The following is a 23,002-nucleotide window of genomic DNA, read 5'->3' as shown; positions in this document are numbered from 1 at the left end:
GGAAACCCTGTAGTGAGGTGACTGGACCACTAAAGGGATCAACGTAAATGACGATGTAGTCTCTAAACAAAACCCCTCATTATTCTCTGAGCTACAGGTGGACACAACCTACAAAAATAGGTCTCTTTACATGCCTAAAACTCATTCTTTTGAAATGTTAATTCTTTCATTATCCACATTCCCCAACTGTAACCAAGAAAAACCTGTGTGGAGGTCATAGTGCTACTAAAGCCTATAAAATGTCATGCCCCTATAACATTGATTATCAACCTAAAGTTAAAGAAAACGTAAGAAGACTCTTTCTCACAGCTCAATCAATCTCATTCACATGAGATTCTCCAGAGAAAAATATAGCATGCATTCAACAACTCAAAAAAATCCCACCCTCACACAATATGCTTTCTAATTGGAGAAACAAGGAGACCTTTGACATCTTATAGTATTGCCCCAGATCAACTCATTCTGGAATGAGGTGAAATGACACATCAATACAATTCTCAGCATCCCAAACCTCCTATCAGTTGCCCTAGCAGCTGTAGCCAAGATCAGACTACCAACCTAAACAAAGATTGCTTGCTCCTTTATTGAGCTGATAAATGTGGGGGTTAAATCTATATTATTAGAATGGAGAACTTCAAACTTTTTTCAGTACAGATATATTTGACTTGTATTTGATCCACTAGAGGAGGCACTAGTACCCTACACAACATGAGCAGAGGCCACAACTATTAACAAGATGGATGTTTACCCCCAAGTAATCAAACCACTGTAACCAGTCTTGTTCCTAAACACTAGTGTCATTACCGACTGTCTTGTACAGAAACTATTAATAATAAGTAAATTCTCCTTGTCTCCTGCTGATCATACAGTACCAGCCCTTTCTTCTTTACTCTCCACATTTTGCCTACAAACATATCTGTACCACATGGTATCCTCTCCTTTAGTATATTTCTATTTTGCATAAATTAAATCAAAATCCAGGTGATCGCACATTCACCACAGATCATCTGCAACCTATCCCTACGTACCTTGCTGTTAGAAATTGGGTCTCTAGTTAGCATAGATACACACCCTTGTCCAGGTAGTGACCACAGTCCTAGTCAGGGTAAGTCTACACACAACCTAAATTATCCTGTGCTCACCCTCTGGTAGCTTGGCACAGAACAGGCAGGTTCATCTTAGAAGGCAAGGTGTAAAGTATTTGTGCCATAACTCGTACAGTAACACAGAGAAAACACCACAGGTTATATTTACCTGATTAAAATAAGACCAAAATGTCAAGAATCCAATGTACGCAGGACTTCAACAGTGTTTCTGCGATGTCAGGCTTACATTGCTGGACACGGTTGTTGTGTTCAGCGAGGACCACGGAGAAGGCATCTGTGCAGTGTCGGACAGCGGCGCCGGTTCTAAGGTCGCTGAGTCCAGGAACTAGCTAGGAGCTAGTAAATGAAGTCTTTGTTGGCCCGAGACTTCAGTACAGTAGGCAAGCTCAATCCAAGCCCTTGGAGAGCACTTGTGGGGAAGGTAGAGCCCTTCCAGCAGAGTCGGGCCAACAACAGCAGGGCAACATGCAGGACACAAGTCCTTCCGGCAAAGCAGTCCAGATGAGTCCTTTGGGCAGCTAGACAGTCTCCCTGACAGAGTCCAGTTGTAGATACAGAAGTGTCTGATTTGGTGTAGTCAGAGATCCAGTATATATATATACCCGTAAGTGCCTTTGATATGGAGAAAACTTCAAAGAGTGGTTTTGAAGTGCAGAAGGTCCTCTTTCAACCCAGCCCAGTCTGACAGGATCCCTGTGGGGGGCTATCAGTCCTCTCGCTTATGCTTCAAAGGCACTGGCCTTTGAAGTCTAAGCAAGACCCCCTCCACCCTTCCTGCCCAGAGACACCCATTCACTGTGCAGATGAATGCAGATGTGGCTGAGTGTCCTGTGTTTGTGGCTTTCTGGGTGGAATGCACAAGGGAAGCTGTCAACCAGCACATCCCAGACGTGGAGTGGTGATAGGCTGTAAGGCATAGAATGCAGTATGTGCAGAGAAATGCCCACTTTCTAAAAGTGACATTTCTAAAATAGTAATATTAAATCCAACTTCACCAGTAAGTAGGATTTTTCATTACCGTTCTGACCATACTAACCATGACAGGGCCACTCCTTTCAGATCAGAATCTACCACTTAAAAGTATATAAGGGCAGTTCTAATGCTGGCCTATGAGAGGAGAAGGATATTTGCAAAAGCGCTCACTAGATAACATCTCCAATGATTGAGTAATTGAAGACTACCACATATTTCTTTAACCTAATATTTTGTTTGCCCTTATACCATAACTGTTGGAGGTTTGAAAGGCAGCCAGTAGAAGAGATCAGGAACATTTGGTTTCAACTACGAAAACCAGAAGACTTCTGAAGTGTGAGACAACAGCAAGCTGAAAGCTTCAGGATTCATTTGATGAGTAATGAGAGGACAAAAATACTGTGGTTGAAAATTGACTGGCGACGTGTGAACAGTAAGAAAATGAGAAGATAGCCAAGGAGAAGAAAATAATCTTGACTTGTAAGCATGTTATTTCAGCCTACTTTTAGAATGATTTAAGCTATTCAAAACTAGATTTGTTTCTGTAAATGACTCAAACTCACAAGGTCAGTAGGACCTAGAACCAAGTGATATATATATGAGGTGAAGAAGTGAAAACTCTAAAATGGAAACCCTGCATGCAGAAAATTGAGGAAACCATGGCAGCACTATAAGCAGCATTATTATAAGAAAATTCTGCAACATCTAAATAAAAGGCCCAGTTGTCCTGAGTAGCATTTCATTAACATCTAAGATACCATTACAGACTTTGATTAGTTCATTCCGCTTTCCATTAGACTAAGGATGGCAAACAGAATAATGAGTTTGTTTGAGTCTTAGGGGGTCATTCTGACCCTGGCGGTAAAATCCGCCAGGGCCAACGACCGCGGGAGCACCGCCAACAGGCTGGCGGTGCTCCCATGGGCATTCTGACCGCGGCGGTACAGCTGCGGTCAGAAACGGAAAACCGGCAGTGTACCGCCGGTTTCCCGCTGCCCTGGGGAATCCTCCATCTGCGCCGCCATGGGGATTCCGACCCCCATACCGCCATCCTGTTCCTGGCGGTTTTGGCCGCCAGGAACAGAATGGCGGTATGGGGTATCGTGGGGCCCCAGGGGGCCCCTGCAGTGCCCATGCCAATGGCATGGGCACTGCAGGGGCCCCCGTAACAGGGCCCCACAAAGATTTTCAGTGTCTGCCATGCAGACACTGAAAATCGCGACGGGTGCAACTGCACCCGTCGCACCCCTTCCACTCCGCCGGCTCCATTCGGAGCCGGCATCCTCATGGAAGGGTGTTTCCCGCTGGGCTGGCGGGCGGCCTTCTGGCGGTCGCTCGCCAGCCCAGCGGGAAACCCAGAATACCCGTGGCGGTCTTTTGACCGCGCAGCGGTATTCTCGCGGTCCCAGCCAGGCCGGCGGCTTCCGCCGCCGGCCGGGGTCAGGATGACCCCCTTAATGTCTTACAAATAGCCTATCAGAAACAGAAAAGATGTTGAGTATCTCAGTCAGAAAGAATGGTAAGAGGTAAACCATGAAGATGAAATGTGTCAGGAATTAGAAAAACATTTCTTCTCCTGTAGTAATTTAGCAACAGGGAAAAATATGCCATCTTTGCAAAAGTGTCTGTTGTAACCATCCTTACATGAAATCCTTCAGAAGGTGGACTATCTGCTGTAAAATCAGTAGAGACTGTATGCAATCAAACTATACAGTAGGTCACCAGGAAGTTTATAAGACTAGATATAATGTAATCTTCCCTTCAATGTGACTAGAAACAGCCGAACAATGACATGTTTCCTTAACCCCTTCGCTGCCAGGCCTTTTCCCCCTCCTGTGCCGAGCCTTTTTTTGGCTATTTGGAGCAGTTCGCGCTTAGGCCCTCATAACTTTTTGTTCACATAAGCTACCCACGCCAAATTTGCGTCCTTTTTTTCCAACATCCTAGGGATTCTAGAGGTACCCAGACTTTGTGGGTTCCCCAGAAGGAGGCCAAGAAATTAGCCAAAAAACAGTGACAATTTCGTTTTTTTTTTTTAAATGGGAAAAATGGGCTGCAGAAGAAGGCTTGTGGTTTTTTCCCTGAAAAGGGCATCAACAAAGGGTTTGCGGTGCTAAAATCACCAGCTTCCCAGCTTTCAGGAACAGGCAGACTTGAATCAGAAAACCCAATTTTTCAACACAATTTGGGCATTTTACTGGGACATACCCCATTTTTACGATTTTTTGTGCTTTCAGCCTCCTTCCAGTCAGTGACAGAAATGGGCATGAAACCAATCCTGGATCCCAGAAACCGCAACATTTCTGAAAAGTAGACAAAATTCTGAATTCAGCAAGGGGTAATTTGTGTAGATCCTACAAGGATTTCCTACAGAAAATAACAACTGAAAAAGAAAAATATTGAAATTGAGGTGAAAAAAACATCAATTTTTCTCAACGTTTTACTCTGTAACTTTTTCCTGCAATGTCAGATTTCCGAAAGCAATATACCGTTACGTCTGCTGGACTCTTCTGGTTGCGGGGATATATAGGGCTTGTAGGTTCATCAAGAACTCTAGGTACCCAGAGCCAATAAATGACCTGCACCCTGCAGTGGGTTTTCATTCTATGCCGGGTATACAGCAATTCATTTGCTGAAATATAAAGAGTAAAAAATAGCTATCAAGAAAACCTTTGTATTTCCAAAATGGGCACAAGATAAGGTGTTGAGAAGCAGTGGTTATTTGCACATCTCTGAATTCCGGGGTGCCCATACTAGCATGTGAATTACAGGGCATTTCTCAAATAGACGTATTTTTTACACACTGTCTTACATTTGGAAGGGAAAAATGTAGAGAAAGACAAGGGGCAATAACACTTATTTTGCTATTCTATGTTCCCCCAAGTCTCCCGATAAAAATGATACCTCACTTGTGTGGGTAGGCCTAGCGCCCGCGACAGGATATGCCCCAAAACACAACGTGCACACATCACAGAAAACAGAGCTGTTTTTTGCAAAGTGCCTACCTGTAGATTTTGGCCTGTAGCTCAGCCGGCACCTAGGGAAACCTACCAAACCTGTGCATTTCTGAAAACTAGAGACCTAGGGGAATCCAAGATGGGGTGACTTGTGTGGCTCGGACCAGGTTCTGTTACCCAGAATCCTTTGCAAACCTCAAAATTTGGCTAAAAAAACACATGTTCCTCACGTTTCTATGGCAGAAAGTTCTGGAATCTGAGAGGAGCCACAAATTTCCTTCCACCCAGCGTTCCCCCAAGTCTCCCGATAAAAATGATACCTCACTTGTGTGGGTAGGCCTAGCGCCCGCGACAGAAAACGCCCCAAAGCGCAACGTGGATACATCCAAATTTTTGAAAGAAAACAGAGGTGTTTTTTGCAAAGTGCCTACCTGTAGATTGTGGCCTGTAGCTCAGCCGGCACCTAGGGAAACCTACCAAACCTGTGCATTTCTGAAAACTAGAGACCTAGGGGAATCCAAGATGGGGTGACTTGTGTGGCTCGGACCAGGTTCTGTTACCCTGAATCCTTTGCAAACCTCAAAATTTGGCTAAAAAAACACATGTTGCTCACATTTCTGTGGCAGAAAGTTCTGAAATCTGAGAGGAGCCACAAATTTTCTTCCACCCAGCGTTCCCCCACGTCTCCCGATAAAAATGATACCTCACTTGTGTGGGTAGGCCTAGCGCCTGCGACAGGAAACGCCCCAAAGCGCAACGTGGGCACATCCAAATTTTTGAAAGAAAACAGAGGTGTTTTTTGCCAAGTGCCTACCTGTAGATTTTGGCCTGTAGCTCAGCCGCCACCTACGGAAACCTACCAAACCTGTGCATTTCTGAAAATTAGAGACCTAGGGGAATCCAAGATGGGTTGACTTGTGTGGCTCGGACCAGGTTCTGTTACCCAGAATCCTTTGCAAACCTCATAATTTGGCTAAAAAAACAGATGTTCCTCACATTTCTGTGGCAGAAAGTTCTGGAATCTGAGAGGAGCCACAAATTTCCTTCCACCCAGCGTTCCCCCACGTCTCCCGATAAAAATGATACCTCACTTGTGTGGGTAGGCCTAGCGCCCGCGACAGGAAACGCCCCAAAGCGCAACGTGGACACATCCAAATTTTTGAAAGAAAACAGAGGTGTTTTTTGCAAAGTGCCTACCTGTAGATTTTGGCCTGTAGCTCAGCCGCCACCTAGGGAAACCTACCAAACCTGTGCATTTCTGAAAACTAGAGACCTAGGGGAATCCAAGATGGGGTGACTTGTGTGGCTCGGACCAGGTTCTGTTACCCAGAATCCTTTGCAAACCTCAAAATTTGGCTAAACAAATACGTTCCTCACATTTCTGTGGCAGAAAGTTCTGGAATCTGAGAGGAGCCACAAATTTCCTTCCACCCAGCGTTCCCCCATGTCTCCCGATACAAATGATACCTCACTTGTGTGGGTAGGCCTAGCGCCCGCGACAGGAAACGCCCCAAAGCGCAACGTGGACACATCCAAATTTTTGAAGGAAAACAGAGGTGTTTTTTGCAAAGTGCCTACCTGTAGATTGTGGCCTGTAGCTCAGCCGCCACCTAGGGAAACCTACCAAACCTGTGCATTTCTGAAAACTAGAGACCTAGGGGAATCCAAGATGGGGTGACTTGTGTGGCTCGGACCAAGTTCTGTTACCCAGAATCCTTTGCAAACCTCATAATTTGGCTAAAAAAACACATGTTCCTCACATTTGTGTGGCAGAAAGTTCTGGAATCTGAGAGGAGCCACACATTTCCTTCCACCCAGCGTTCCCCCATGTCTCCCGATAAAAATGATACCTCACTTGTGTGGGTAGGCCTAGCGCCCGCGACAGGAATCGCCCCAAAGCGCAACGTGGGCACATCCAAATTTTTGAAGGAAAACAGAGGTGTTTTTTGCAAAATGCCTACCTGTAGATTTTGGCCTGTAGCTCAGCCGCCACCTACGGAAACCTACCAAACCTGTGCATTTCTGAAAACTAGAGACCTAGGGGAATCCAAGATGGGGTGACTTGTGTGGCTCGGACCAAGTTCTGTTACCCAGAATCCTTTGCAAACCTCATAATTTGGCTAAAAAAACACATGTTCCTCACATTTGTGTGGCAGAAAGTTCTGGAATCTGAGAGGAGCCACACATTTCCTTCCACCCAGCGTTCCCCCATGTCTCCCGATAAAAATGATACCTCACTTGTGTGGGTAGGCCTAGCGCCCGCGACAGGAATCGCCCCAAAGCGCAACGTGGACACATCCAAATTTTTGAAGGAAAACAGAGGTGTTTTTTGCAAAAGGCCTACCTGTAGATTTTGGCCTGTAGCTCAGCCGCCACCTAGGGAAACCTACCAAACCTGTGCCTTTCTGAAAACTAGAGACCTAGGGGAATCCAAGATGGGGTGACTTGTGTGGCTCGGACCAGGTTCTGTTACCCAGAATCCTTTGCAAACCTCAAAATTTGGCTAAAAAAACACATGTTCCTCACATTTCTGTGGCAGAAAGTTCTGGAATCTGAGAGGAGCCACAAATTTCCTTCCACCCAGCGTTCCCCCACGTCTCCCGATAAAAATGATACCTCACTTGCGTGGGTAGGCCTAGCGCCCGCAACAGGAAACGCCCCAAAGCGCAACGTCGACACATCCAAATTTTTGAAGGAAAACAGAGGTGTTTTTTGCAAAGTGCCTACCTGTAGATTTTGGCCTGTAGCTCTGCCGCCACCTAGGGAAACCTACCAAACCTGTGCATTTCTGAAAACTAGAGACCTAGGGGAATCAAAGATGGGTTGACTTGTGTGGCTCGGACCAGGTTCTGTTACCCAGAATCCTTTGCAAACCTTAATATTTGGCTAAAAAAACACATGTTCCTCACATTTCTGTGGCAGAAAGTTCTGGAATCTGAGAGGAGCCACAAATTTCCTTCCACCCAGCGTTCCCCCACGTCTCCCGATAAAAATGATACCTCACTTGTGTGGGTAGGCCTAGCGCCCGCGACAGGAAACGCCCCAAAGCGCAACGTGGACACATCCAAATTTTTGAAGGAAAACAGAGGTGTTTTTTGCAAAGTGCCTACCTGTAGATTTTGGCCTGTAGCTCAGCCGCCACCTAGGGAAACCTACCAAACCTGTGCATTTCTGAAAACTAGAGACCTAGGGGAATCCAAGATGGGGTGACTTGTGTGGCTCGGACCAAGTTCTGTTACCCAGAATCCTTTGCAAACCTCATAATTTGGCTAAAAAAACACATGTTCCTCACATTTGTGTGGCAGAAAGTTCTGGAATCTGAGAGGAGCCACAAATTTCCTTCCACCCAGCGTTCCCCCACGTCTCCCGATAAAAATGATACCTCACTTGTGTGGGTAGGCCTAGCGCCCGCAACAGGAATCGCCCCAAAGCGCAACGTGGACACATCCAAATTTTTGAAGGAAAACAGAGGTGTTTTTTGCAAAATGCCTACCTGTAGATTTTGGCCTGTAGCTCAGCCGCCACCTAGGGAAACCTACCAAACCTGTGCATTTCTGAAAACTAGAGACCTAGGGGAATCCAAGATGGGGTGACTTGTGTGGCTCGGACCAGGTTCTGTTACCCAGAATCCTTTCCAAACCTTAAAATTTGGCTAAAAAAACACATGTTCCTCATTTCTGTGGCAGAAAGTTCTGGAATCTGAGAGGAGCCACAAATTTCCTTCCACCCAGCGTTCCCCCACGTCTCCCGATAAAAATGATACCTCACTTGTGTGGGTAGGCCTAGCGCCCGCGACAGGAATCGCCCCAAAGCGCAACGTGGACACATCCAAATTTTTGAAGGAAAACAGAGGTGTTTTTTGCAAAATGCCTACCTGTAGATTTTGGCCTGTAGCTCAGCCGCCACCTAGGGAAACCTACCAAACCTGTGCATTTCTGAAAACTAGAGACCTAGGGGAATCCAAGATGGGGTGACTTGTGTGGCTCGGACCAGGTTCTGTTACCCAGAATCCTTTGCAAACCTCAAAATTTGGCTAAAAAAACACATGTTCCTCACATTTCTGTGGCAGAAAGTTCTGGAATCTGAGAGGAGCCACAAATTTCCTTCCACCCAGCGTTCCCCCACGTCTCCCGATAAAAATTATACCTCACTTGCGTGGGTAGGCCTAGCGCCCACAACAGGAAACGCCCCAAAGCGCAACGTCGACACATCCAAATTTTTTAAGGAAAACAGAGGTGTTTTTTGCAAAGTGCCTACCTGTAGATTTTGGCCTGTAGCTCTGCCGCCACCTAGGGAAACCTACCAAACCTGTGCATTTCTGAAAACTAGAGACCTAGGGGAATCCAAGATGGGGTGACTTGTGTGGCTCGGACCAGGTTCTGTTACCCAGAATCCTTTGCAAACCTTAATATTTGGCTAAAAAAACACATGTTCCTCACATTTCTGTGGCAGAAAGTTCTGGAATCTGAGAGGAGCCACAAATTTCCTTCCACCCAGCGTTCCCCCACGTCTCCCGATAAAAATGATACCTCACTTGTGTGGGTAGGCCTAGCGCCCGCGACAGGAAACGCCCCAAAGCGCAACGTGGACACATCCAAATTTTTGAAGGAAAACAGAGGTGTTTTTTGCAAAGTGCCTACCTGTAGATTTTGGCCTGTAGCTCAGCCGCCACCTAGGGAAACCTACCAAACCTGTGCATTTCTGAAAACTAGAGACCTAGGGGAATCCAAGATGGGGTGACTTGTGTGGCTCGGACCAAGTTCTGTTACCCAGAATCCTTTGCAAACCTCATAATTTGGCTAAAAAAACACATGTTCCTCACATTTGTGTGGCAGAAAGTTCTGGAATCTGAGAGGAGCCACAAATTTCCTTCCACCCAGCGTTCCCCCACGTCTCCCGATAAAAATGATACCTCACTTGTGTGGGTAGGCCTAGCGCCCGCGACAGGAATCGCCCCAAAGCGCAACGTGGACACATCCAAATTTTTGAAGGAAAACAGAGGTGTTTTTTGCAAAATGCCTACCTGTAGATTTTGGCCTGTAGCTCAGCCGCCACCTAGGGAAACCTACCAAACCTGTGCATTTCTGAAAACTAGAGACCTAGGGGAATCCAAGATGGGGTGACTTGTGTGGCTCGGACCAGGTTCTGTTACCCAGAATCCTTTGCAAACCTCAAAATTTGGCTAAAAAAACACATGTTCCTCATTTCTGTGGCAGAAAGTTCTGGAATCTGAGAGGAGCCACAAATTTCCTTCCACCCAGCGTTCCCCCACGTCTCCCGATAAAAATGATACCTCACTTGCGTGGGTAGGCCTAGCGCCCGCGACAGGAAACGCCCCAAAGCGCAACGTGGACACATCCAAATTTTTTAAGGAAAACAGAGGTGTTTTTTGCAAAGTGCCTACCTGTAGATTTTGGCCTGTAGCTCTGCCGCCATCTAGGGAAACCTACCAAACCTGTGCATTTCTGAAAACTAGAGACCTAGGGGAATCCAAGATGGGGTGACTTGTGTGGCTCGGACCAGGTTCTGTTACCCAGAATCCTTTGCAAACCTCAAAATTTGGCTAAAAAAACACATGTTCCTCACATTTCTGTGGCAGAAAGTTCTGGAATCTGAGAGGAGCCACAAATTTCCTTCCACCCAGCGTTCCCCCACGTCTCCCGATAAAAATGATACCTCACTTGTGTGGGTAGGCCTAGCGCCCACGACAGGAAACGCCCCAAAGCGCAACGTGGACACATCCAAATTTTTGAAGGAAAACAGAGGTGTTTTTTGCAAAGTGCCTACCTGTAGATTTTGGCCTGTAGCTCAGCCGCCACCTAGGGAAACCTACCAAACCTGTGCATTTCTGAAAACTAGAGACCTAGGGGAATCCAAGATGGGGTGACTTGTGTGGCTTGGACCAGGTTCTGTTACCCAGAATCCTTTGCAAACCTCAAAATTTGGCTAAAAAAACACATGTTCCTCACATTTCTGTGGCAGAAAGTTCTGGAATCTGAGAGGAGCCACAAATTTCCTTCCACCCAGCGTTCCCCCAAGTCTCCCGATACAAATGATACCTCACTTGTGTGGGTAGGCCTAGCGCTCGCGACAGGAAATGGCCCAAACCACAATGTGGACACATCACATTTTTTCATAGAAAACAGTGCCTACCTGTGGATTTTGGCCTCTAGCTCAGCCAGCACCTGGGGAAACCTAGCAAACCAGCGCATTTTTGAAAACTAGAGACCTAGGGGAATCCAAGATGGGGTGACTTTTGTGGCTCGGACCAGGTTCTGTTACCCAGAATCCTTTGCAAACCTCAAAATTTGGCTAAAAAAACACATGTTCCTCACATTTCTGTGGCAGAAAGTTCTGGAATCTGAGAGGAGCCACAAATTTCCTTCCACCCAGCGTTCCCCCACGTCTCCCGATAAAAATGATACCTCACTTGTGTGGGTAGGCCTAGCGCCCGCGACAGGAAACGCCCCAAAACGCAACGTCGACACATCCAAATTTTTGAAGGAAAACAGAGGTGTTTTTTGCAAAGTGCCTACCTGTAGATTTTGGCCTGTAGCTCAGCCGCCACCTAGGGAAACCTACCAAACCTGTGCATTTCTGAAAACTAGAGACCTAGGGGAATCCAAGATGGGGTGACTTGTGTGGCTCGGACCAGGTTCTGTTACCCAGAATCCTTTGCAAACCTTAATATTTGGCTAAAAAAACACATGTTCCTCACATTTGTGTGGCAGAAAGTTCTGGAATCTGAGAGGAGCCACAAATTTCCTTCCACCCAGCGTTCCCCCACGTCTCCCGATAAAAATGATACCTCACTTGTGTGGGTAGGCCTAGCGCCCGCGACAGGAAACGCCCCAAAGCGCAACGTGGACACATCCAAATTTTTGAAGGAAAACAGAGGTGTTTTTTGCAAAGTGCCTACCTGTAGATTTTGGCCTGTAGCTCAGCCGCCACCTAGGGAAACCTACCAAACCTGTGCATTTCTGAAAACTAGATACCTAGGGGAATCCAAGATGGGGTGACTTGTGTGGCTTGGACCAGGTTCTGTTACCCAGAATCCTTTGCAAACCTCAAAATTTGGCTAAAAGAACACATGTTCCTCACATTTCTGTGGCAGAAAGTTCTGGAATCTGAGAGGAGCCACAAATTTCCTTCCACCCAGCGTTCCCCCAAGTCTCCCGATACAAATGATACCTCACTTGTGTGGGTAGGCCTAGCGCTCGCGACAGGAAATGGCCCAAACCACAACGTGGACACATCACATTTTTTCATAGAAAACAGTGCCTACCTGTGGATTTTGGCCTCTAGCTCAGCCAGCACCTGGGGAATCCTAGCAAACCAGCGCATTTTTGAAAACTAGAGACCTAGGGGAATCCAAGATGGGGTGACTTGCGGGGCTCTGACCAGGTTCTGTTACCCAGAATCCTTTGCAAACATCAGAATTTGGCCAAAAAACACCTTTTCCTCTCATTTCGGTGACAGAAAGTTCTGGAATCTGAGAGGAGCCACAAATTTCCTTCCACCCAGCGTTCCCCTAAGTCTCTCGATAAAAATGGTACTTCACTTGTGTGGGTAGGCCTAGCGCCCACAAAAGGAAATGGCCCAAAACACAACGTGGACACAACATATTTTTTCACAGAAAACAGAGGTGTTTTTTGCAAAGTGCCTACCTGTGGATTTTGGCCTCTAGCTCAGCCGGCCCCAGGGGGGGGGGGGGAAATGCCCTAAAATAAATTGGGGGCAGATTGACCTAAAATCGACCAATCTGCCTCCAAGGGGGGCAGAAATGGTCTAAATACAATTTGCCCCCCAGGGGAGCGACCCTTGCCTGATGGGTCGCTCCCCATCTCTAAAAAAAACGCACAAAAAAATTTGGCCTGGCGCCTGGAGGTTTCTGCCCCCCCTGGGGGCATATCGGCCTAATACCAATAGGCCGATCTGCCCCCAGGGGGGGCAGAGATAGCCTAAAATAATTTTGCCCCCCCTACCACTCCCCCCGGGGAGCGACCCTTGTCTACAAGGTCGCTCCCCTTGCGTGACGGCGCAAAAAAAAGATCCCTGGTGCCTAGTGGTTTCTGCCCCCCTTGGGGGAAGATTGACCTAAAATTGGCCGATCTGCCCCCAAAGCGGGCAGAAATGGCCTAAATACAATTTACCCCTCCAGGGGAGCGACCCTTGTCTAAGGGGTCGCTCCCCATCTGTAAAACAAAAACAAAAAAAAATCCCTGGTGCCTAGTGGTTTCTGCCCCCCTTGGGGGCAGATCAGCCGAATCAAAATAGGCTGATCTACCCCCCAGGGGGGCAGAAATGGCCTAAAATAATTCCTTCCCTTTGAAGCCTCTCGGGGCCTCCCCCATGGGATTGAAAGAGAAATGCAAAGCATTTCTCTTTCAATCCCGATGGGGGAGACCCTGTGACTAATCACAGGGGGGTTGGGGGGGTCGGGGGTGGGAGGGGAAGGGCTTCCCCTTCCATCCCTGACTTAGGGGGGAACCCCACAGAGGGAGCGCTAGCGCTCCCTCTGGGTTCTGTGCACAGGACGTAATGGTTACGTCCTGGGCACAGCAGCACTGTGCCTCAGGACGTAACCATTACGTCCTGGGCACAGAGGGGGTTAAGCTTAAGTTTTTTAGTAAGAATAAAAATAGCTTTTTTCTTTAAATTGTTTTTATTGTTTTATTACTCTTTTGCGTATGGATAAGCAGCAGTACATTATGTATGTGATAATTGCAGGTGTTACATTCATCTGTTTCTGATGGTGGTTGTGCACAACCATGGTACTGTTTTACACAAGCATTACACTTTCACATTGGACTCAATCGATGGTTGAGTAACAAATATACAATATCATAAAACATAGTAACCTCTTTAACTTGCAGGTGATAAGGGATTGGTATTGTGCTGCTGGCTGGTCTTTGTTGTAAAGTGTAGATATACTGGTAACTACATAGTGTAACAATGGCTGTAGGTACGCTGCTATGATTGACCTCTTTGGCAGGAGAGGATATTGACCATGGACCATGCGGTTTTGTTATTTTAGGGAGAGGTGTCATTCACAGCCAGGTGACAAATCTCTTGTCTGTCTCCGCTTGCACGGTTATTTGGAACCTGTTTTATTTTAAGGGATTATGCCTAGTTTTGGACATCAATTACGAAAGGATGGTTTGTTTTGGTTTGTGTTGTAGCTCATTTCAATTTTTTATGGGGTTAGAGTGACGTCTATGGATTGAGACCTGAAATTGGTAAGGAGATCTTGCCATTCTACTGAAAGGGCGTGCTTTGTAAGCCCTCTAGCATCCTCACGTCTTAGCAGCGTGCCCTTGGTTTCTGCCCAAATGAAAACAGAGCAGTGACACATAATTGCTGAAGCGGGGAGGGTATGCAGCTGGTTTTTAATTGGTGAGTGATGCAGCGGGAATAGCAGAGCTAAGTAAGAAACTAACCACAGCTTTGCGCTTTTTAAAGTGCTTATACAATTACAAAGCACAAACCTCCCAGCTGTGCAAGTCATTAGGGCGGTCATTATGAACATGGTGGTAAACCCCATTCCCTGCTGTGGCGACGGTGAACAGAAACCCACCATAGAAAGATGCAAAAATCTGAATCCGTCAAACATTTCCCATCCACCATTCACCGCCAGGACCTTGTCAGTGAAAATGCAGGACATCCCACCCTGCCACCGCCGAGCACACAAACTCCCGCCCTCCAAATAATGATGCACAAATCACTGTGGCAGTCAGTGGAAGTCGAACGACCATTGGCGGTACAGACCGCCACGGCCAGCAATGGGACCCAACGGTAAGAATTGCACACATTGGCAAGTTTGAAACCCACACACATCCACAACACTATAAAACACGCACAGACACACCCCACAATCCTTTGCAACGCCATTAGGACAACTGAGCTTAAGAACTCTACAAGCAGACACTGAACGCCACAACACACAAATCACATAACCAACCACACAACAGCACCCTCACCTAGATCCACACAACACACCACTCACAACACACACCATGGCACCCCACAAACACCCACACTTCACAGAAAGGGAGCTAAGGACCCTGGTGGACGAGATACTGAAGGTGGAGCCACAATTATTTGGGGCACAGATCCAGCACACACCCATTGCCAGGAAGATGGAGTTATGGCAGACCATTGTCAACAAGGTCAATGCAGTGGGACACCATCCACGCATGAGGGACGACATCCGCAAGAGATGGAACGACCTGCGCGGGAAGGTGAGGTCCATGGCATCCCGGCACAACATTGCAGTCCAGAAGACTGGGGGAGGACCTCCACAAACACCACTCGACTACACTGACTGGGAGGAAAAGGTACTGGTCATCCTGCACCCTGAAGGCCTCACTGGAGGAATGGACTTGGGTAAGTCATCCACCAACAGGCCAGCATAACTCCCCCTATGCACAGCCACCCACTCCTGCAAGGAATCACAAAGACACTACACCATCCACAATGCACCTCCACATCCTAAGCAAAATGCAATGGCAACCTCACAAAGGCACCCTGCATGGCCCAAAATTGGAAAACCTGCACAAAACAGCCCAGCCCTGTGCACCCCATCTGATTATGCAGTTGTAACAGACATGTCCATTCCCCCCAACAGGCACCACCACCCATGCCACCCTGACGGACAGGACAAGGAGTGGCAGTGCCCCACATGGAGACAGAGGCACCACTCAGGACACTGTAGTGGGAACCCTGGACAGTGAGGAATACCCTGGCCCCTCATACGGTCCTGTACTGTCACCATCCAGCAGCCCAACCCAGGACACCACTGACACCCCTACCACACACCTACCAACATCAGACCTGTGCAAGGGACACAGGCACAGGGGGCTAGGCCCAATAGGAGGGCATCAGTGGCCCGGGGGGAGGCCACAGGATGGATGCTGCAGCCCAGGACGTGAACTCTGAGGTCCTGGGAGCATACCACCTTTCCCAGGACAGAGTGGCCCAGATTGTGGCCACCCTGGAGCAGAGTCAAAGGCTACAGAAAGCCCAGCACCAAGAGACCATGGAGCAGTGGAAACTGCACAATGCCACCCTGGCCACCATAGCAGGTGCGCTGCTGCACCTTGTCCCAAACCAGCCTGAGACCCCCACACACCAGGAAGCCCCTACTACAGGCCAAGATACAGACTAGCCAACAACAGCAGCAACTGGACTTGTGCCACCATCTGAGTACACACATGAGACCTGCACCTCAACCCGTACAGGCCAACACCAGACACCCAAACAGTCCCTCAGGCCCAGATATGGCACTGGAACACCTGCCAAGACCAAGGCCCCCTCTAAGAAGTGACTCTGACAAGAACTGTCCTCCAAGCGTGCCACTGAACCATCATCAACACGGTGCAATAACAACCCCAAGAACTGTATATAACAGATGGACATATCACCACTGCCAACAAACGCTGAGACCATGTAGCCAATATGGACATCCACCAGTAGCCCACTCCCATCACTATAAAGTGCACAGTGGCATCCCTGACACCAAATAAAACACCTGTTCACCAGTGTAAATGTCCCCTGTCACTATGTTGAATCAAATGGAAGTGTGCATGCAATTGTCTTTGAAATCATTTATTCATATCTTAATTGCAGGAATGGCACCCCACGCATAACATGGGGTTGTGTCAACAGAATTGTCAAACAAGCTGTCCATAATGTCACATGTCCCATACAAACCTGGTCACAGTGGCAATGTGACTTTACACAAAGGGAGAGTATGTGGGAGCAAGAGGAACACACACCGTACTCGACTCCCAAAAAACAATACTAAATCACAAATGAGAGTACGGGGGTTCTTGTAACGTGAGCCGGTCGTAGTGTATCAATTGTGACACTAGACCACTCGTATACCTCGACTAGAGGTGAAATGTGGGTGAGCGGTGGAGTGGTGTATGGTCTGAGGGGGGATTTCCTTTACGGACTAGGTGGTCTCACACACTATATAGTGTCATGCTTCATCATATGGCCACCTAGCCCCACCCAGGTAGGACAGTGCAACCTGGGCGGACTCAACCTCACTGTTAAAGGAACAGGAGGGAGTGCGTAAATTAATTTAATTTCTGGAAAATGGGATCCAGCTATGCTAGGGAAATAAAAACACCTACTCAGATACCCGGGTAAATTTAATAAAGGGTTCTGTGTGGTGTGATTAAAAAGGAAAGGGGAACCGGTGTGAGAGCAATGACTCACAAGGTCACCTATCTAAAAGGAGTAGCCGACATGTTTCTGCCCTTGTACTTGAGCTATGGAGGGTCTCTGGGCATTCATCAGGGCGTTGGATCCCTGTTGCAATTGCTTCTTAAGCACTGCAGAAATAATCACATTAGAAAGGGGTAGAGGAAGGGCCTACCTTAACCAAGGGAATACCTGGGGAGGACCCTAACACTCGAGGCTAGTGGCCTCTGGTAGTCTGACTTGATGGCAGGCAGGTCAGCACTTTCAGGAAACCTCACATAGGACTGCAGGTATCGTACAAATGCATTCAGGAATCTGGACAGTATAATGCTAAACATTGGCTGTGAAAAACCTGCACCCATGCCCATTGTCACATGAAATGAGCCCGTGGCCAGGAAATGGAGTGCAGAGAGCACTTGCACTTCAGTAGGGATGGCATGCTGATTTCGATTAGCCGTGCTCAGTGCTGGATCCAGTAATGCACAAAATTCATGAATTGCACGGTTGAGTCTGTAATTGATAATGATGTGACGATCCACCATGGTCCCCAAATCAACAAGTGGTCTGTACAACGATGGGGCCCTCCCTCGCCACATGGGTCTGTACCTAGGAGGAGTTGAGAACACGTGAGGAACACACATACATCTGCCCAACATGTTAAATATTTAGTACTGCTGGCATACAAGTCGATGACACATATGCATAGTAGGTTATTAAACTGGAGTGACCTGTCATCAAAGATACATCAGGAGTGTTGTGGTGAGTAAATGTATATTTGTTCATGCCTATGGGGGTTGGGGACAATAGGGCCTGCATGGGGCAAAAGAGAAATTAATAACTGCGTAGTAATGGCCAAAATGCCTGCCCCCTGTAATCCAGATATGTTGTAGTGGAAGTGACCTCATACCGCTATCGTTTGCCGTAAGGCGGTGTTCACCGCCGTGCGACTATTCATTGGTTAACATGGTTGTCAATGGGGATTATTAGCATATCATGATCGCTGATGGTGGTGATGAAGCACACCGCTGCTGAGCATATGCCATCACATCACCCAAACTTCACTTGACTCCCGGATTACGTAATGCAGGTACTCCACTGAGTGTGCCGCTGTGTCCTGCCTCTGGTCCGGGAAATGGCAGAAGTCGCAGGGGAAAGGGCCCAGGCCTTTACCAGCGAGGAACTGGACAAGCTCGTGGACAGGGTCCTACCCCTGTACGCCAAGCTCTATGGTCGACCAGAGGTACAGGTGAGTTGGTGGATTGGGGGGCATGAATGTGTGTAATAGTGGTAGATGGCTGTAAACATGTGTGCAGGATTGAAACTGTACAGTCGTGGGATTCATGACAAGCTGCATGTGTGACTTCCTGTTATGCTATTGTGAGTGTCCGTCCAATAGGGGACGTATTGCCAGCTGTATGTAATGGGCATTGTCTTTTTCTGTGTGTCCCATATAGGTCAGCGCCCTTCCAAAGAGGGTACTCTGGCATGCCATCGCCAGGGAGGTGTGGACCATGGGGGTCTACAACCGGCGGAGCACCCACTGCAGGAAGCAGTGGGAGGACCTGCGGCGGTGGGCGAGGAAGACCTGAGAGGCCCAGCTGGGGAAGACCTCCCAAAGAGGAAAGGGTGCCTGTCAGGCACTGACCCCGCTAATGCGCTGCATTCTGGCGGTGGCGTATCCGGACCTGGATGGGCGCTTGAAGGCTGCACAGCAGACACAAGGGGGTGAGTACAGAAACCATTGTATGCCTCCTTAGTGGATGTGTGAGTGTGCTGTAGTATGTATGCTGTCTAGTGGCAGGGATTCTGACTGATGTCCTTTTACATAATGGCCCCGTGGGGAGTTGGGCTGTAAGGGTCAGGTCTGCAGTACTTCAGGTCCTTCAGTGATGTTGGAAATGGCTGTAGAGCAGGGTTGTGGCCATTAGTCAGGGACATAGCCATGTGTATAGCGGTAAGTGCTGCATGGTGGAATATTTGCAGGGTGGGTGTATGTGTGAAGCAGTTATGTACCTCCATTCAGCTATTTACAAGTGTCTCTCCTGTTTTGTCTCCCCATCCCTGTTCTCTTGTGTTGTCTGTGTACATCAGCATCATCTGGCGAGGGAGCTGAGGCACCGGCGAGTGGGGATGCAGCGGCCCACGGTTCTACAGAGGCAGAGTCGAGCGACGCCAAGGGAACCAATGGGTTGGAGGGCCAGGGGAGTACCACGGGGGAGGCAACTACCACTGGAGGTAGTGACTCTGATACCTCCTCCAATGGAAGCTCCCTGGCGGTGGTGGACCCTAGTGGGCCCACCCATTCTGTGTCATCGTACGCCACCCCCAATACCATCACCGCCCTCCCATTTGCTCCCCACTGAGTTGCCCATGCCCGCTCACCCAGAAGGGTGGGTGTCTCCTTCGCCCCAGGCGCCTCATCCCCTGCCCCAGTCAGCCCTGCTGCCCTCACGGAGGAGGCTATTGACCGCCTGAGGACCATCTCTGTAGGGGAAGACAACCATTGTCAGTGCCATCCAGGGGCTAGCATCAGAGGTGCAGCAGACCAATGCGTACCTGGATGGCATTCATGGTTCCGTGTCTGGCCTACAGAGATCTTTTCAGGCTCTGGCCTCCTCTTTGACGGCAGCCAGTGTCCCTGGTCATTCCATCCCCCCTTCAACCACCTCTACCCCTTCCAACACCCCACTCCCTTCACCCATCCCAAGCACACATTCAGACAGCCATGCACACACCTCAAAACACAAGAAGCACACTGCAAAACACAAGCACCACACTTCCCACCACAGGCATACTCACAGTCAAAATACAAAGGCACACACACCAACATCCACTTCCCCCAGTGTGTCCACCTCTTCCGCCTCCCTGTCTGTCACCTCTACATGCACATTCACAGGCGCTGCACCCTCATTCACTGTTGCTGACCCCATTCTGACATCCATTCATGCACCCCAGACACCACGCCTGCACTCACCACAACGACTTTGGTTGACACATGCAGCACACTCACTAAACTTGCAGACACACAGACAACATACATTTACACTGGCAGCCTGTCTTGTCCCACTGTGTCCACCCTCCCTCCTCCCAAGACACACAAATGTTTCAAAACACCCACCCAACACACATCCACCATACCTCAGCATACTATACAGTCACCTGCACCCACGTCATGTACACCTACACCTGTCACGACCACTCTCTCTACCTCCACTCCCACGCCTTCCTCCAGGTCCACCCGTATTGCCCCTAACAAACTTTTCCTATCCTGTGTTGACCTATTCAAACCCACTGGCCCACCCTGTCTCGTCCCTAAACGTGTCCACCTCCTTGCCCTGTCCACTCTTCCCACTTCACAGCCCGCCCCTGTCCGCCCATTCTGGTGCTACCACTCCTGTGAGCAAGAGACCCCGTGCTGGCCCAGGAACATCTGCTGCACCCCAGTCCAAGGCCACTCCACCGGCTTCAAAGACCAGACCCAAGCCCTGTCCACCTCTCAAACGTAAAGCCAAGCCCTCCCCCCTCACCAGTCCTAAGTCCCCACGCCCACTACCCCCTGCCCCTGTTCCCTGAGGTGCCTGGATGCCCCATTGTTGCCCCTTTGAGGTGGTGTACCTTTGCACTTGTGGGAGTCAAGTTGGAGCCATTTGGGCCCATCGGACTTCGGACTGGCCGTTGGCCTTCTGCTGGACTTCTGTTGCTCATGGAGCTTAATTAAAGTTTGTGTGGCCAGTGTTGGTTTTGGCACACTCTGGATCCGTGGTTCATCATTTCTTTGTGTGGGGGTGTTGTGCACATGTGTGTATTTTGGGCAGGTTATCTTAGCCTTGTGTCTGGTAAGTACCTATTTCTCTGGGGTGTATGGCGTGAGGGGTTGTGGGTGCGTTGCGGGGTGGGTGGAGTGGGTGGGTAAGTAACTGGTCCCTTTCTTCCCTTGTTTAGTAGGTTATGGTACTTACCGTCTTAGTCAGCGGTCTCGGTCGTGGAGGTATATGGCAAGGAGCAGGGCTGGCATGATTTGCAACTCTCTCTCCATGTCTGCTTTGGCGTGTTGTGTGAGCCTACGGTGATTGTTTCCTTATATATGGTTTGTTTCCGCCTGGCTTTGCGTGGCGGTGGTTCCCACCCCAGAACTGACGGTCTAGTGCTTCATTATTTAGTTGGCGGGTTGGGCCTTTCCGTCGACCGGTGGGCGGCCTCTGCCGTCGTTGGCAACACTCCTCTGCTGGCTGTGAGTGGTTTTCAGGCTGCCTGTTTTTCAGGTGGTACCACCTGACTTTTGGCAGTAGTTACCACCGGTGTGGTGTTTACCGCCATGTTCATAATGAGGGCCTAAGTCCAGACAGCGGAGTCAGCTGGTCCTTTACCTCAACCCAGAAATGACACAACCTGAGTTACCCCAGAACGTATGTTGCATATCTGCATCTGGCCACTAGAATCTTAGACAGGAAGCATCAGCTCCCAGAAAAAACTGTCTATCTTCCCCAGGGTCAGGTAGGCCCTCTGCAGTATAGCATTTAGTGAGCTTTCAAACTGGTGTACCTGGACACAGCAGAAAGCGATGCTGGGATATGATTCCTCTGAACGTTAAGAGATTAACAGTAGCTTGCTGACTGGAGTACAACTCACTACATTGAACAAGTGAACTCTTAAGATGAGGATCCTCTAACTCTTCTGGATTGATTTATTCTTGAGCTATCCTAACCCTGAAAGAACTGAACAATCCCAAGCACACAACAGAGACATATAGATTCATCACAGACCAGTAATGACTCTGCTTAAGACGAGATAAAGCATTAGCCAAATAATTCTTTGAACCAAGAATATATGGGTATTAACCAAGGATATATGAGTCCAATGTAAGAAATCTAATTATTGGTTGATGGGGATAAAAACCCTACTCAAGCAACAAAAACAATCCTTGTTAGGGTGAATCACAGAAGTCACCAAATTAACCTATACTTAACCCTCTGGCAGCTTGGCACAAAGCAGTCAGGCTTAACTTAGAGGCAATGCGTAAAGTATTTATGCAGCACACAAATAATAATAAAGTGAAAGCACACCACAAGGAAAATCCCAAACCAATTTTGATAAACAGAGCAAATAGTAATAAATAAAATGATACCAGAATGACAAGAATGCAGTCAGTAAAACCAGAGATACACAGTTTCAAAAGTTTAGGTAGCGATAGTGCCTAAAAGCACAGTGGGTCACTCACAGTCATCTGGGTGTGCTAGACTAGGGGAAAGTCACAAGTCCAGGCTGACCAGGATTAAGCGTGTGCCAGACACAAGGACCAGGTTAATCTAGCTGAAAAAGTTACCTTCTCCACGTCCAGTGCGAAGAAGAGTTCCATTCGCAATGGAGGTGGCCACTAGGAGCAGGGAGAGCATTGCAGTTGGCCATCACTGTAGTGTGAAGAGCAGACTTGGCAGCACAGGTTGTCGTCACTGTAGTGCGAAGAGTCAGACGTTGCGGGTGGTTGTTGCTGAAGCATCATGCCAGCGGTCACTGTGGACTCTCATTGCTGTAGAGAGGAGGGCAGATCTTACATTGCCGGTCATCGCTGCTGGTTGCTGTAGTGCGAAGAGTCTGGTTCACCAGAGCTTTCACATTGGTGGCCTTTGCACCTGGCAGAGTCTCAGTGTGAATGGGCTGGTTTGTGTTTGTGAAGAGCCCAAATGTGAGGACTTCTCTTTTTGTTGAAGAGGAGTGCACTCTGATGCCAGCCAGGGGTCCAGGATCTGGAAAGGCACC

Source organism: Pleurodeles waltl, chromosome 12 (assembly GCF_031143425.1).
Source record: "Pleurodeles waltl isolate 20211129_DDA chromosome 12, aPleWal1.hap1.20221129, whole genome shotgun sequence".
NCBI lineage: Eukaryota > Metazoa > Chordata > Amphibia > Caudata > Salamandridae > Pleurodeles > Pleurodeles waltl.
The sequence above is the reverse complement of the archived record's forward strand: the minus strand, read 5'-3'. Positions refer to the sequence as shown.